Source organism: Triticum aestivum, chromosome 2A (assembly GCF_018294505.1).
Source record: "Triticum aestivum cultivar Chinese Spring chromosome 2A, IWGSC CS RefSeq v2.1, whole genome shotgun sequence".
Taxonomy (NCBI): Eukaryota; Viridiplantae; Streptophyta; class Magnoliopsida; order Poales; family Poaceae; genus Triticum; species Triticum aestivum.
Genome location: NC_057797.1, coordinates 514,197,583 through 514,213,765, shown reverse-complemented (window position 1 = coordinate 514,213,765; position 16,183 = coordinate 514,197,583).

Genomic DNA, 16,183 nt, shown 5'->3' with positions numbered 1-16,183 from the left:
CGGAGGAACACTTTGTGTGCTACCAAACGTCACAACGTAACTGGGTGATTATAAAGGTTCTCTATAGGTGTCTCCGAAGGTACTTGTTGGGTTGGCGTATTTCGAGATTAGGATTTGTCACTCCGATTGTCGGAGAGGTATCTCTGGGCCCACTCGGTAATGCACATCACTATAAGCATTGCAAGCATTGCAACTAATGAGTTAGTTGCAGGATGATGTATTATGGAACGAGTAAAGAGACTTGCCGGTAACGAGATTGAACTAGGTATTGAGATACCGACGATCGAATCTCGGGCAAGTAACATACTGATGACAAAGGGAACAATGTATGTTGTTATGCGGTTTGACCGATAAAGATCTTTGTAGAATATGTAGGAGCCAATATGAGCATCCAGGTTCCGCTATTGGTTATTGACCGGAGACGTGTCTCGGTCATGTCTACATAGTTCTCGAACCCGTAGGGTCCGCACGCTTAAAGTTCGATGACGGTTATATTATGAGTTTATGTGTTTTGATGTACCGAAGGTAGTTCGGAGTCCTTGATGAGATCGGGGACATGACGAGGAGTCTCGAAATGGTCGAGACGTAAAGATCAATATATTGGACGACTATATTCGGACATCGGAAAGGTTTCGAGTGATTCGGGTATTTATCGGAGTACCGGGAGTTACGAGAATTCGCCGGGAAGTGTATGGGCCTTATTGGGCTTTAGGGGAAAGAGAGAGAGGCAGACCGCGCGCCCCCAAGGCCTAGTCTGAATTGGACTAAGGGGAAGGGCCGCGCCCCCTCCTTCCTTCTCTTCTCTTTTCCCTTTCCTTCTCTCCTACTCCTAGTGCTTGGAAGGGCTCCTAGTTCTACTAGGAAAGGGGGAATCCTACTCCCAGTGGGAGTAGGACTCCCCTAGGGCGCGCCATAGAGAGGGCCGGCCCCTCCCCTCCTCCACTCCTTTATATACGTGGCCAGGGGGCACCCCATATACACAACAATTGATCTCTTGATCTCTTAGCCGTGTGCGGTGCCCCCCTCCACCATAATCCACCTCGATCATATCGTAGTGGTGCTTAGGTGAAGCCCTGCATCAGTAGAACATCATCATTGTCACCACGCCGTTGTGCTAACGAAACTCTCCCTCAACACTCAGCTGGATCGGAGTTCGAGGGACGTCATCGAGTTGAACGTGTGCAGAACTCGGAGGTGCCGTGCGTTCAGTACTTGATCGGTCGGATCATGAAGACGTACGACTACATCAACCGCGTTGTGCTAACCCTTCCTTTTTCGGTCTACGAGGGTACGTGGACACACTCTCCCCTCTCGTTGCTATGCATCACCATGATCTTGCGTGTGCGTAGGATTTTATTTTTTGAAATTACTACATTCCCCAACAGTGGCATCCGAGCCAGGTTTTATGCGTTGATGTTATATGCACGAGTAGAACACAAGTGAGTTGTGGGCGATACAAGTCATACTGCTTACCAGCATGTCATACTTTGGTTCGGCGGTATTGTTGGATGAAGCGGCCCGGACCGACATTACGCGTACGCTTACGCAAGACTAGTTTTACCGCCGTGCTATGCACACAGGTGACAAGCGGGTGTCAGTTTCTCCAACTTTAGTTGAACCGAGTGTGGCTACTCCAGGTCCTTGAGAAGGTTAAAACATCACTAACTTGACAAACTATCGTTGTGGTTTTGATGCATAGGTAAGAACGGTTCTTGCTCAGCCCGTAGCAGCCACGTAAAACTTGCAACAACAAAGTAGAGGGTGTCTAACTTGTTTTTGCAGGGCATGTTGTGATGTGATATGGTCAAGACATGATGATGTATAAGTTGTTGTATAAGATGATCATGTTTTGTTGAAGTTATCGGCAACTGGCAGAAGCCTTATGGTTGTCTCTTTATTGCATAACATGCAAGCGCCAAATAATTGCTTTACTTTATCGATATGCGATAGCAATAGTTGTAAGAGCAATAGTTGGCGAGACGACCATGTGACGACACATTGATATATATCAAGATGATGGAGATCATGGTGTCATGCCGGTGACGATGGAAATCATGACGATGCTTTGGAGATGGAGATCAAAGTCACAAGATGATGATGGCCATATCATGTCACATATTTTGATTGCATGTGATGTTTATCTTTTATACATCTTATTTTGCTTAGTTCAACGGTAGCTTTATAAGATGATCTCTCACTAATTATCAAGGTACTGTTCTCCCTGAGTATGCACCATTGCGAAAGTTCTTCATGCTGAGACACCACGTGATGATCGGGTGTGGTAGGCTCTACGTTCAAATACAAAGGGTGCAAAACAGTTGCACACGCGGAATACTCAGGTTAAACTTGACGAGCCTAGCATATAATAGATATGGCCTCGGAACACTGAGACCGAAAGGTCGAGCATGAATCATATAGTAGATATGATCAACATAGTGATGTTCACCATTGAAACTACTCCATCTCACGTGATGATCGGACATGGTTTAGTTGATATGGATCACGTGATCACTTAGAGGATTAGAGGGATGTCTATCTAAGTGGGAGTTCTTAAGTAATATGATTAATTGAACTTAAATTTATCATGAACTTAGTCCTGGTAGTATTAGCATATCTATGTTGTAGATCAATAGCTCGCGTTTAGCTCCCCTGTTTTATTTTTGATATGTTCCTAGAGAAAACTAAGTTGAAAGATGTTAGTAGCAATGATGCGGATTGGATCCGTGATCTGAGGTTTATCCTCATTGCTGCACAGAAGAATTATGTCCTTGATGCACCGCTAGGTGACAAACCTATTGCAGGAGCAGATGCAGATGTTATGAACGTTTGGCTAGCTCAATATGATGACTACTTGATAGTTTAGTGCACCATGCTTAAACGGCTTAGAATCAGGACTTCAAAGACGTTTTGAACGTCATGGACCATATGAGATGTTCCAGGAGTTGAAGTTAATATTTCAAGCAAATACCCGAGTTGAGAGATATGAAGTCTCCAACAAGTTCTATAGCTAAAAGATGGAGGAGAATAGCTCAAGCAGTGAGCATGTGCTCAGATTGTCTGGGTACTACAATCGCTTGAATCAAGTGGGAGTTAATCTTCCAGATAAAATAGTGATTGACAGAATTCTCTAGTCACCATCACCAAGTTAGTAGAACTTCGTGATGAACTATAATATGCAAGGGATAACGGAAACGATTCCCAAGCTCTTCGTGATGCTGAAATCGACGAAGGTAGAAATCAAGAAAAGCATCAAGTGTTGATGGTAAACAAAACCACTAGTTTCAAGTAAAGGGACAAAGGGAAGAAAGGGGAACTTCAAGAAGAACGGCAAGCAAGTTGCTGCTCAAGTGAAAAAAACCAAGTCTGGACCTAAGCCTGAAACTGAGTGCTTCTACTGCAAATGGACTAGTCACTGGAAGCGGAACTACCCCAAGTAATTGGCGGATAAGAAGGATGGCAAAGTGAACATAGGTATATTTGATATACATGTTATTGGTGTGTACTTTACTAGTGTTTATAGCAACCCCTCAGTATTTGATACTAGTTCAGTTGCTAAGAATAGTATCTCGAAACGGGAGTTGCAGAATGAACAGAGACTAGTTAAGGGTGAAGTGACGATGTGTATTGGAAATGGTTCCAAGATTGATATGATCATCATCTCACACTCCCTATACTTTTGGGATTAGTGTTAAACCTAAAATAAATGTTATTTAGTGTTTTCATTGAGCATGAATATGATTGGATCATGTTTATTGCAATATGGTTATTCATGTAAGTTAGAGAATAATTGTTGTTCTGTTTACATGAATAAAACCTTCTATGGTCATACACCCAATGAAATTGGTTTATTGGATCTCGATCGTGGTGATACACATTTTCATAATATTGAAGCCAAAAGATGCAAAGTTAATAATGATAGTGCAACTTATTTGTGGCACTGCCGTTTAGGTCATATTGGTGTGCCTCATGGGCAAGATGACTAAGACTCCGTTCTCCGGAACAATGGAGCGAGCAACAGATTTGTTGGAAATCATACATACTGATGTATGTGGTCCGATGAATATTGAGGCTCGCGGCAGGTATCATTATTTTCTGATCTTCACAGATGATTTGAGCATATATGAGTATATCTACTTGATGAAACACAAGTCTGAAACATTTGAAAAGTTCAAAGAATTTTAGAGTGAAGTGGAGAATCATTGTAACAAAAATAAAAGTTTCTACGATATGATCGCAGAAGTAAAATATTTGAGTTACGAGTTTGGCCTTCAGTTAAAACAATGTGAAATAGTTTCACTACTCACGCCACCTGGAACACCACAGTGTAATGGTGTGTACAAACGTCATAACCGTACTTTATTACATATGGTGCAATCTATGATGTCTCTTACCGATTTACCACTATCGTTTTGGGTTATGCATTAGAGACAACTACATTCACGTTAAATAGGGCACCATCTAAATCCGTTGAGACGACACCGTATGAACTATGGTTTGGCAAGAAACCTAAGCTATCGTTTCTTAAAGTTTGAGGTTGCAATGCTTATGTGAAAAAGTTTCAACCTGGTAAGCTCAAACCCAAATCGGAGAAGTGCGTCTTCATAGGATACCCAAAAGAAAATGTTGGGTACACCTTCTATCACAGATCTGAAGGCAAGATATTCATTACTGAGCATGGATCCTTTCTAGGGAAGGAGGTTCTCTCAAAAGAAGTGAGTGGGAGGAAAATAGAACTTGATGAGGTAAATGTACCTGCTCCCTTATTGGAAAGTAGTTCATCATAGAAATCTGTTCATGTGACTACTACACCAATTAGTGAGGAAGCTAATGATGATGATCATGTAACTTAAGATCAAGTTACTACCGAACCTCGTAGGTAAACCAGAGTGAGATCTGCACCAGAGTGGTACAGTAATCATGTTCTGGAGGTCATGTTACTTGACCATGATGAACCTACGAACTATGAGGAAGCGATGATGAGCCCAGATTCCGCGAAATGGCTTGAGGCCATGAAATCTGAGATGAGATCCATGTATAAGAACAAAGTATGGACTTTGATTGACTTGCCCAATGATCGGCGAGCCATTGAGATTAAATGGATCTTCAAGAGGAAGACGGACGCTGATAGTAGTGTTACTATCTACAAAGCTAGAATTGTCGCAAAAGGTTTTCGACAAGTTCAAGGTATTAACTACGGTGAGAGTTTCTCACTCGTATCTATGCTTAAGTCTGTCCGAATCATGTTAGCAATTGCCGCATTTTATGAAATCTGGCAAATGGATAAACAAAACTGCATTCCTTAATGGATTTATTAAAGAAGAGTTGTATATGATGCAACCAGAAGGTTTTGTCAATCCTAAAGGTGCTAACAAAATATGCAAGCTCCAGCGATCCATCTATGGACTGGTGCAAGCATCTTGGAGTTGGAATATACACTTTGATAAGTTGATCAAAGCATATAGTTTTATACAGACTTGCGGTGAAGCATGTATTTACAAGAAAGTGATTGGGAGCACTACATCATTTCTGATAAGTATATGTGAATGACATATTGTTGATCGGAGATAATGTAGAATTATTCTGCAAAGCATAAAGGAGTGTTTGAAAGGAGTTTTTCAAAGAAACACCTTGGTGAAGCTGCTTACATATTGAGCATCAAGATCTATAGAGATAGATCAAGATGCTTGATAAGTTTTTCAATGAGTACATACCTTGAAAAGATTTTGAAGTAGTTCAAAATGGAACAGTCAAAGAAAGAGTTCTTGTCTGTGTTACAAGGTGTGAAACTGAGTAAGACTCAAAGCCCGACCACGGCAGAAGATAGAAAGAGAACGGAAGTCATTCCCTATGGCTTGGCCATAGGTTCTATAAAATATGCCATGTTGTGTACTAGATCTATTGTATACCCTACACTGTTTTTGGCAAGGGAGTACAATAGTGATCTAGGAGTAGATCACTGGACAGCGGTCAAAATTATCCTTAGTGGAATAAGGATATGTTTCTCGATTATGGAGGTGACAAAAAGGTTCATCGTAAAGGGTTACGTCGATGCAAATTTTAACACTGATCCAAATGACTCTAAATCTCAATCTGGATACATATTGAAAGTGGGAGCAATTAGCTAGAGTAGCTCCGTGCAGAGCATTGTTGACATAGAAATTTGCAAAATACTTACGGGTCTGAATGTGGCAGATCCGTTGACTAAACTTCTCTCACAAGCAAAACATGATCACACCTTAGTACTCTTTGGGTGTTAATCACATAGCGATGTGAACTAGATTATTGACTCTAGTAAACCCTTTGGGTGTTGGTCACATGTCGATGTGAACTATGGGTGTTAATCACATGGTGATGTGAACTATTGGTATTAAATCACATGGCGATGTGAACTAGATTATTGACTCTAGTGCAAGTGGGAGTCTGAAGGAAATATGCCCTAGAGGCAATAATAAAGTTATTATTTATTTCCTTATATCATGATAAATGTTTATTATTCATGCTAGAATTGTATTAACCGAAAACATAATACATGTGTGAATACATAGACAAACAGCGTGTCACTAGTATGCCTCTACTTGACTAGCTCGTTGATCAAAGATGGTTATGTTTCCTAACCATAGACATGAGTTGTCATTTGATTAACGAGATCACATCATTAGAAGAATGATGTGATTGACTTGAACCATTCCGTTAGCTTTGCACTTGATTGTTTAGTTTGTTGCTATTGCTTTCTTCATGACTTATACATGTTCCTATGACTATGAGATTATGCAACTCCCGTTTACCGGAGGAACACTTTGTGTGCTACCAAAAGTCACAACGTAACTGGGTGATTATAAAGGTGCTCTACAGGTGTCTCCAAAGGTACTTGTTGTGTTGGCGTATTTCGAGATTAGGATTTGTCACTCCGATTATCGGAGAGGTATCTCTAGGCCCACTCGGTAATGCACATCACTATAAGCCTTGCAAGCATTGCAACTAATGAGTTAGTTGCAGGATGATGTATTACGGAACGAGTAAAGAGACTTGCCGATAACGAGATTGAACTAGGTATTGAGATACCAACGATCGAATCTCGGGCAAGTAACATACCGGTGACAAAGGGAACAATGTATGTTGTTATGCGGTTTGACCGATAAAGATCTTCGTAGAATATGTAGGAGCCAATATGAGCATCCAGGTTCCGCTATTGGTTATTGACCGGAGACATGTCAAGGTCATGTCTACATAGTTCTCGAACCCGTAGGGTCCGCACGCTTAAAGTTCGATGACGGTTATATTATGAGTTTATGTGTTTTGATGTACCGAAGATAGTTCGGAGTCTTGGATGAGACCGGGGACATGACGAGGAGTCTCGAAATGGCTGAGACATAAAGATCGATATATTGGACGACTATATTCAGACACCGGAAAGGTTTCGAGTGATTCGGGTATTTATCGGAGTACCGGGGAGTTACGGGAATTCGCTGGGGAGTGTATGGGCCTTATTGGGCTGTAGGGGAAAGAGAGAGAGGCAGGCTGCGCGCCCCCCAAGGCCTAGTCCGAATTGGACTAAGGGGAAGGGCTGCGCCCCCTCCTTCCTTCTCTTCTCTTTTCCCTTTCCTTCTCTCCTACTCCTACTACTTGGAAGGGCTCCTAGTTCCACTAGGAAAGGGGAAATCCTACTCCCGGTGGGAGTAGGACTCCCCTAGGGAGCGCCATAGAGAGGGCCGGCCCCTCCCCTCCTCCACTCCTTTATATACGTGGCCAGGGGGCACCCCGTATACACAACAATTGATCTCTTGATCTCTTAGCCGTGTGCGGTGCCCCCCTCCACCATAATCCACCTCGATCATATCGTAGCGGTGCTTAGGCGAAGCCCTGCGTCGGTAGAACATCATCATCATCACCACGCCGTCATGCTGACGAAACTCTCTCTCAACACTCGGCTGGATCGGAGTTCGAGGGACATCATCGAGTTGAACGTGTGCAGAACTCAGAGGTGACGTGCGTTCGGTACTTGATCGGTCGGATCGTGAAGACGTACGACTACATCAACCGCGTTGTGCTAACGCTTACGCTTTCGGTCTACGAGGGTAAGTGGACACACTCTCCCCTCTCGTTACTATGCATCACCATGATCTTGCGTGTGCATAGGATTTTTTTTGAAATTACTACGTTCCCCAACACACTTACCTCATCAAGTTCTACTTTCCTCCCCCTCACTTCTCTCGAGAGAAACTCCTTCTCTAGAAAGGATCCATTCTCAGCAACAAATATCTTGCCTTCGTCTGTGACAGAAGGTGTACCCAACAGTTACTTTTGGGTATCCTATGAAGACGCACTTCTCCGACTTGGGTTGAGCTTATCAAGATGACACTTTTTCACATAAGCATCGCAACCCCAAACTTTAAGAAACGACAGCTTAGGTTTCTTGCTAAACCATAGTTCATATGGTGTCTTCTCAACGGATTTAGATGGTGCCCTTTTTAATGTGAATGCAACTGTCTCTAATGCATAACCCCAAAACGATAGTGGTAAATCGGTAAGAGACATCATAGATTGCACTATATCAAATAAAGTACGGTTATGACGTTCGGACACACCATTACACTGTGGTGTTCTAGGTGGCATGAGTTTGTGAAACTATTCCACGTTGTTTTAATTGAAGACCAAACTCGTAACTCAAATATTCGCCTCTGCGATCAGATCACAGAAACTTTATTTTCTTGTTACGATGATTTTCCACTTCACTCTGAAATTCTTTGAACTTTTCAAATGTTTCAGACTTATGTTTCTTCAAGTATATATACCCATATCTACTCAAATCATGTGTGAAGGTCAGAAAATAACAATACCCTCCGCGAGCCTCAACACTCATCGGACTGCATACATCAGTATGTATTATTTCCAACAAGTTTGTTGCTTGCTCCATTCTTCCGGAGAACGGAATCTTAGTCATCTTGCCCATGAGGCATGGTTCGCAAGCATCAACCGATTCATAATCAAGTGATTCCAAAAGCCCATCAACATGGATTTTCTTCATGCGCTTTACACCAATATGACCTAAACGGCAGTGCCACAAATAAGTTGCATTATCATTATTAACTTTGCATCTTTTGGCTTCAATATTATGAATATGTGTATCACTACGATCGAGATTCAATAAACCATTCACCTTGGGTGTATGACCATTGAAGGTTTTGTTCATGCAGACAGAACAACAATAATTATTCTTTGACTTTAAATGAATAACTGTATTGCAATAAACATGATCAAATCATATTCATGCTTAACGCAAACACCAAATAACATTTATTTAGGTTCAACACTAATCTCGAAAGTATAGGGAGTGTGAGATGATGATCATATCAATGTTGGAACCACTTCCAACACACATCGTCACTTCACCCTTAACTAGTCTCTGTTCATTCTGCAACTCCCATTTCGAGTTACTAATCTCAGCAACTGAACTAGTATCAAATACTGAGGGGTTGCTATAAACACTAGTAAAGTACACATCAATAATATGTATATCAAATATACATTTGTTCAATTTGCCATCCTTCTTATCCGCCAAATACTTGGGGCAGTTCTACTTCCAGTGACCCGTCCCTTTGCGGTAGAAGCACTTAGTCTCAAGCTTAGGTCTAGACTTGGGCTTCTTCACTTGAGCAGCAACTTGCTTGCCGTTCTTCTTGAAGTTCTCCTTCTTCCCTTTTCCCTTTTCTTGAAACTAATGGTCTTGTCAACCATCAACACTTGATGCTTTTCTTGATTTCTACCTTCGTCGATTTCTGCATCACGAAGAGCTTGGGAATCGTTTCTGTTATCCCTTGCATATTATAGTTCATCACCAAGTTCTAGTAACTTGGTGATAGTGACTAGAGAACTTTGTCAATTACTATCTTATCTGGAAGATTAACTCCCACTTGATTCAAGCAATTGCAGTACCCAGACAATCTAAGCACATCCTCACTAGTTGAGCCATTTCTCCTCCATCTTTGTAGGCAAAGTACTGTCAGAGGTCTCCTACCTCTCGACACGGGCATGAGTATGAAATACCAATTTCAACTCGTGGAACATCTTATATGCTTCGTGGCGTTCAAAACATTTTTGAAGTCCCGGTTCTAAGCCGTAAAGTATGGTGCACTAAACTATCAAGTATTTATCATACCGAGCTTTTGTCAAAATGTTCATAACGTCTGCATATGCTCCTGCAATAGGTTCGTCACCTAGCGGTGCATCAAGGACATAATTCTTCTATGCTGCAATGAGGATAATCCTCAGATCATGGATCCAATCCGCATCATTGCTACTAACATCTTTCAATTTATTTTTCTCTAGGAACATAATAAACGGGGAAGCTATGTGCGAGCTATTGATCTACAACATAGATATGCAAATACTATCAGGACTAAGTTCATGATAAATTTAAGTTCAATTAATCATATTACTTAAGAACTCCCATTTAGATAGACATCCCTCTAGTCATCTAAATGATCACGTGATCCAAATCAACTAAACCATGTCCGATCATCACGTGAGATGGAGTAGTTTTTAATGGTGAACATCACTATGTCGATCATATCTACTATATGATTCATGCTCGACCTTTCGGTCTCCAGTGTTCCGAGGCCATATCTGCATATGCTAGGCTCGTCAAGTTTAACCCGAGTATTTCTGCGTGTGCAAAACTGTCTTACACCCGTTGTAGATGAACGTTGAGCTTATCACACCTGATCATCACGTGGTGTCTCGGCACGATGAACTTTGGCAATGGTGCATACTCAGGGAGAACACTTTTACCTTGAAATTTAGTGAGAGATCATCTTATAATGCTACCGTCAAACAAAACAGAATAAGATGCATAAAGGATAAACATCACATGCAATCAAAATATGTGACATGATATGGCCATTATCATCTTGTGCTTTTGATCTCCATCTCCAAAGTACTGTTATGATCTTCATTGTTACCGGCATGACACCATGATCTCCATCATCTTGATCTCTATCAATGTGTCATCACATGATCGTCTCACCAACTATTGCTCTTGCAACTATTGCTATCGCATAGCGATAAAGTAAAGCAATTATTTGGCACTTGCATCTTATGCAATAAAGAGACAACCATAAGGCTTCTACTAGTTGCTGATAACTTCAAAAAAACATGATCATTTTATACAACAATTTATATATTATCACGTGTTGACCATATCACATCACAACATGCCCTGCAAAAACAAGTTAGACGTCATCTACTTTGTTGTTGCAAGTTTTACGTGGCTGCTACGGGCTGAGCAAGAACCGTTCTTACCTACGCATCAAAACCACAATGATAGTTAGTCAAGTTAGTGTTGTTTTAACCTTCTCAAGGACCGGGCGTAGCCACACTCGGTTCAACTAAAGTTGGAGAAACTGACACCTGCTAGCCACCTGTGTGCAAAGCACGTTGGTAGAACCAGTCTCGCGTAAGCGTATGCGTAATGTCGGTCCGGGCCGCTTCATCCAACAATACCGCCGAACCAAAGTATGACATGCTGGTAAGCAGTATATATGACTTGTAACGCCCACAAGTCACTTGTGTTCTACTCGTGCATATAACATCTACGCACAAAACCTGGCTCTGATACCACTGTTGGGGAACGTAGTAATTTCAAAATTTTCCTATGTACATGCAAGATCATGGTGATACATAGCAACGAGAGGAAAGATTATCGTCCACGTACCCTCGTAGACCATAAGCGGAAGCGTTATGAGAACGCGGTTGGTGTAGTTGAACGTCTTCATGATCCGACCAATCCAAGTACCGAACGCACGGCACCTCCGAGTTCAGCACACGTTCAGCTCGATGACGTCCCACGAACTCCGATCCAGCGGAGCTTCACGGGAGAGTTCCGTCAGCATGACGGCGTGTTGATGATGATGATGTTGCTACCGACGCAGGGCTTCGCCTAAGCACCGCTACGATATGATCGAGGTGGATTATGGTGGAGGGGGGCACCGCACACGGCTAAGGGATCAATGATCAACTTGTGTGTTCTAGGGTGCCCCCTGCCCCTATATATAAAGGAGCAAGGGGAGGGGGCCGGCGGCCTCATAGGATGCGCCCCAAGGGGGGGATCCTACTCCTACTAGGAGTAGGTTCCCCCTTTCCTAGTCCAACTAGGAGGGGAAGGAAAGAGGAGTAGGGGAGAAGGAAAGAGGGGGCCGGCCCCCAAAGCCCTAAACCAATTCGGTTTGGGCCTAGGGGGGCGCACCCCACACTTCCTTGATGCCCTCTCTTTCCACTAAGGCCCATGAAGGCCCATTGACCTCTCTGACGAATTCCTGCAACTCTCTGGTACTCCAAAAAATACCCGAATCACTCGGAACCTTTCCGATGTCCGAATATAGTCATCCAATATATCGATCTTTACGTCTCGACCATTTCGAGACTCCTCGTCATGTCGCCGATCTCATCCGGGACTCCGAACTACCTTCGTTACATCAAAACACATAAACTCATAATATCGATCGTCACCAAACTTTAAGCGTGCGGACCTTACGGGTTCGAGAACTATGTAGACATGACCGAGACACGTCTTCGGTCAATAACCAATAGCGGAACCTGGGTGCTCATATTGGCTCCCACATATTCTATGAAGATCTTTATTGATCAAACCTCATAACAACATACGTTGTTCCCTTTGTCATAGGTATGTTACTTGCCCGAGATTCGATCGTCGGTATCTCAATACCTAGTTCAATCTCATTATCGGCAAGTCTCTCTACTCATTCCGTAATACATCATCCCGCAACTAACTCATTAGTTACAATACTTGCAAGGCTTATAGTGATGTGCATTACCGAGTGGGCCCAGAGATACCTCTCCGACAATCAGAGTGACAAATCCTAATCTTGATATACGGCAACTCAACAAGTACCTTCGGAGACACCTGTAGAGCACCTTTATAAGCACCCAGTTACGTTGTGACGTTTGGTAGCACACAAAGTGTTCCTCCGGTAAACGGGAGTTGCATAATCTCATAGTCAAAGGAACATGTATAAGTCATGAAGAAAGCAATAGCAACATACTAAACGATCAAGTGCTAAGCTGACGGAATGGGTCAAGTCAATCACATCATTCTCCTAATGATGTGATCCCGTTAATCAAATGGCAACTCATGTCTATGGTTAGGAAACTTAACCATCTTTGATTAATGAGCTAGTCAAGTAGAGGCATACTAGTGACACTATGTTTGTCTATGTATTCACACATGTATTATGTTTCCGACTAATACAATTCTAGCATGAATAATAAACATTTATCATGAAATAAGGAAATAAATAATAACTTTATTATTGCCTCTAGGGCATATTTCCTTCAGATGGCTCGGTCGGGGCCTTCGTCTTTAGATGTTAGGCTTAGGTGAGAGGTCTGGGTATATGGCCGAGATTGCACCCCTTCATCATATGGATACGAGTAGCGGCAGATTGCCAAGATGGTGGATTCAGGCATAATGTTGTTCTACTTTGTAAGATCCTCGAGGATAATCAGTAAAATGGCTGCATGCATCTCCTAGATGCAGAGGCCGGGGGTCATCCTCCTTTTCTAAAAAAAGAACGGAAGTTTGTTCATGTTGTTCACTTTTTGCAGAATGGGGGAATAGTTAGTGGAGTAGAAGGGGGGGTTAGCCTTGGTTACTCTCGGAAAGGTACATATTATGAAAAGGAAAAACCAAGGCAATGGAGAGGAGATAGCGCACAGATTGCATGTTTTAGAGAGGCAATTGATCTATGTGAGCTCTCTGATTTAGGTTATAGAGGTTTGGATTGGACATTGAGCGCAATGCGGTGGAGAATATTGTAGGGTCAGGTTCGATCGTACCCTTGCTACTTCTGATTGGTTAGAGAGGTTCCCTTTTGCATCTGTGAAGCATCTAACGGCGGTAAAGTCTGATCATAGTCCTATCATGCTTATGAATGAGATGAAACCACATAATCGTAAGATCGCCTGGGAGAGACCATTTTGGTTTGAGTGTATGTGGGAATCTCATGAGGTGTTTGGGGAGGTTTTGGAGGAAGCATGGAGAGCTACACCTAGGTGTGCAACAGTGAATGATTTGTCTAAGAAGTTATCATCTGTTGCTGGGGCGATGAAGGAGTAGAACACGAGCAGTTTTGGTTTAGTTGGAAATGAGATGAGGCGGCTATGTAAGAAACTTGCTACGTTGCGTGAGGACCCATCTCGAGTAGGTCCATCTGAGGAAGGGAAGAAGGTTGAAGGCAAGATGATTGGACTATGTTATAGAGGGGAGGTCATGTGGAGTCAGCGATCCCGCAAACTTCTCTTTAGCAAGACGAAGTAAGAACAGAACTACAAAATTGACAAAATCTAATGACACAACTTGTGATGTGACTGTAAGAATTGTTGTAACGTCTTAGTCGATTCAGGCTGACGGTTCCATGTTATATACTGGGAATAAACCCATCGTGATGTATACAAAGTTCTCTATTACATAGCTTGTAGATCAAGCAAGGAGAGATAGAATACATGAAGAATAAGTTACATGAGATAGACTAGGAGATACAGGTGCGCCTACAGTCTATTAACGTAACCCAATAAACCTCCTGAATAAGTCTTTTAACACCCTCCCTTAATCACAACGGTTCCAAGTTGAGATTACGCTTGAATGCATCAAAACTCCTTGTTGGTAATGCTTTGGTAAAGCCATCTGCAATCTGATCTCTGGAGTGAACAAATATGACTTCCAATTGTTTATTAGCAACTCTTTCTCGAACAAAGTAAAAATCTATCTCAATGTGCTTAGTTCTGGCATGGAAAACAGGGTTAGCAGAAAGATATGTAGCACCAAGATTATCACACCATACACAGGGAGTCTGTCCACGAATCCCAAGTTCCTTTAGCATGGACTAGACCCAAATAATCTCAGTCATAGCATTTGCTAGGGCCTTATACTCAGCTTCTGTACTTGACCTTGAGACTATAGCTTGTTTCTTTGCACACCACGAGATCGGATTTGGTCCATAGAACACTGCAAAACCTCCTGTTGATCACCTATCATATGGACAGCCTGCCCAGTCAGAATCAAAGAAAGCACTAACAAGAGTAGATGATGACTTACAAAATTTTAGGCCAGTACTCGAGGCACTTTTAATATATCTCAATATTTGCTTTGCAGCTATCCAGTGTGATGTGGTGGGTGCATGAAGAAACTAGCACACTTTATTAACAACAAACAAAATATCTGGCCTAGTAAGAGTCAAGTACTGAAGTGCTCCTACTATGCTTCTGTATCTGGTGCCATCCTCTTGATTCAATAGTTCTCCATCTGTCAAAGATAACTTTGCTGTACTGGATAAAGGGGTTGATGATGGTTTGCAATTTTGCATGCCAACTCTAGTCAGAAGATCAGTTTCATACTTCTCTTGAGAGAGATGAAGGCCCTCCCTAGTTTTCTTCACTTCAATGCCAAGAAAGAAATGCAAGTCTCCTGGATCCTTAAGAGCAAATTCAGAGCTCAAGTCCTTTAGAAGCCTTGTTACAACCTTATCTGAAGAGCTTGTAACAATGATACCATCAACATATATAAGCACAAAGATAGAGGTATTGCACTTATTATAGATAAACAGTGATGTGTCAGACTTGGAGGGAGCAAAACCAAGTTTCTGCAATTTCAGACTCAAACGTGAATACCATGCCATGGGAGCTTGCTTAAGACCATATATTGCTTTGTCAAGTTTGCACACGTGGAAAGGGGTATTCTTGTCTTGGAAACCAGGTGGTTGTTTCATGTATACTTCCTCTTCCAGAATACCATGAAGGAACGCATTCTGCACATCTAGCTATCTCAAACTCCAACCCGTGGACACAGCAATCGACAAGACAAGATGAATGGTGGCAGCCTTGACAACTGGGCTAAAAGTGTCCTCATAATATATACCGTACCTTTGCTTAAAACCTTTAGCAACAATTCTGGCCTTGTAATGATCTATGGTTCCATCAGATTTCTTCTTAATTCTGTAAACCCACTTGCAATAAATCAAGTTTTTACCTCTCTGTGGAGGCACCAAATGCCAAGTTTTATTTTTCTGCAATGCAAGATATTCTTCCTCCATAGCCTTTTTCCAGAGTGCATCACCAAATTCTTCCTCAAGATTAGTTGGTTCTCATGTGGAACATGCTAACCATACTTAGT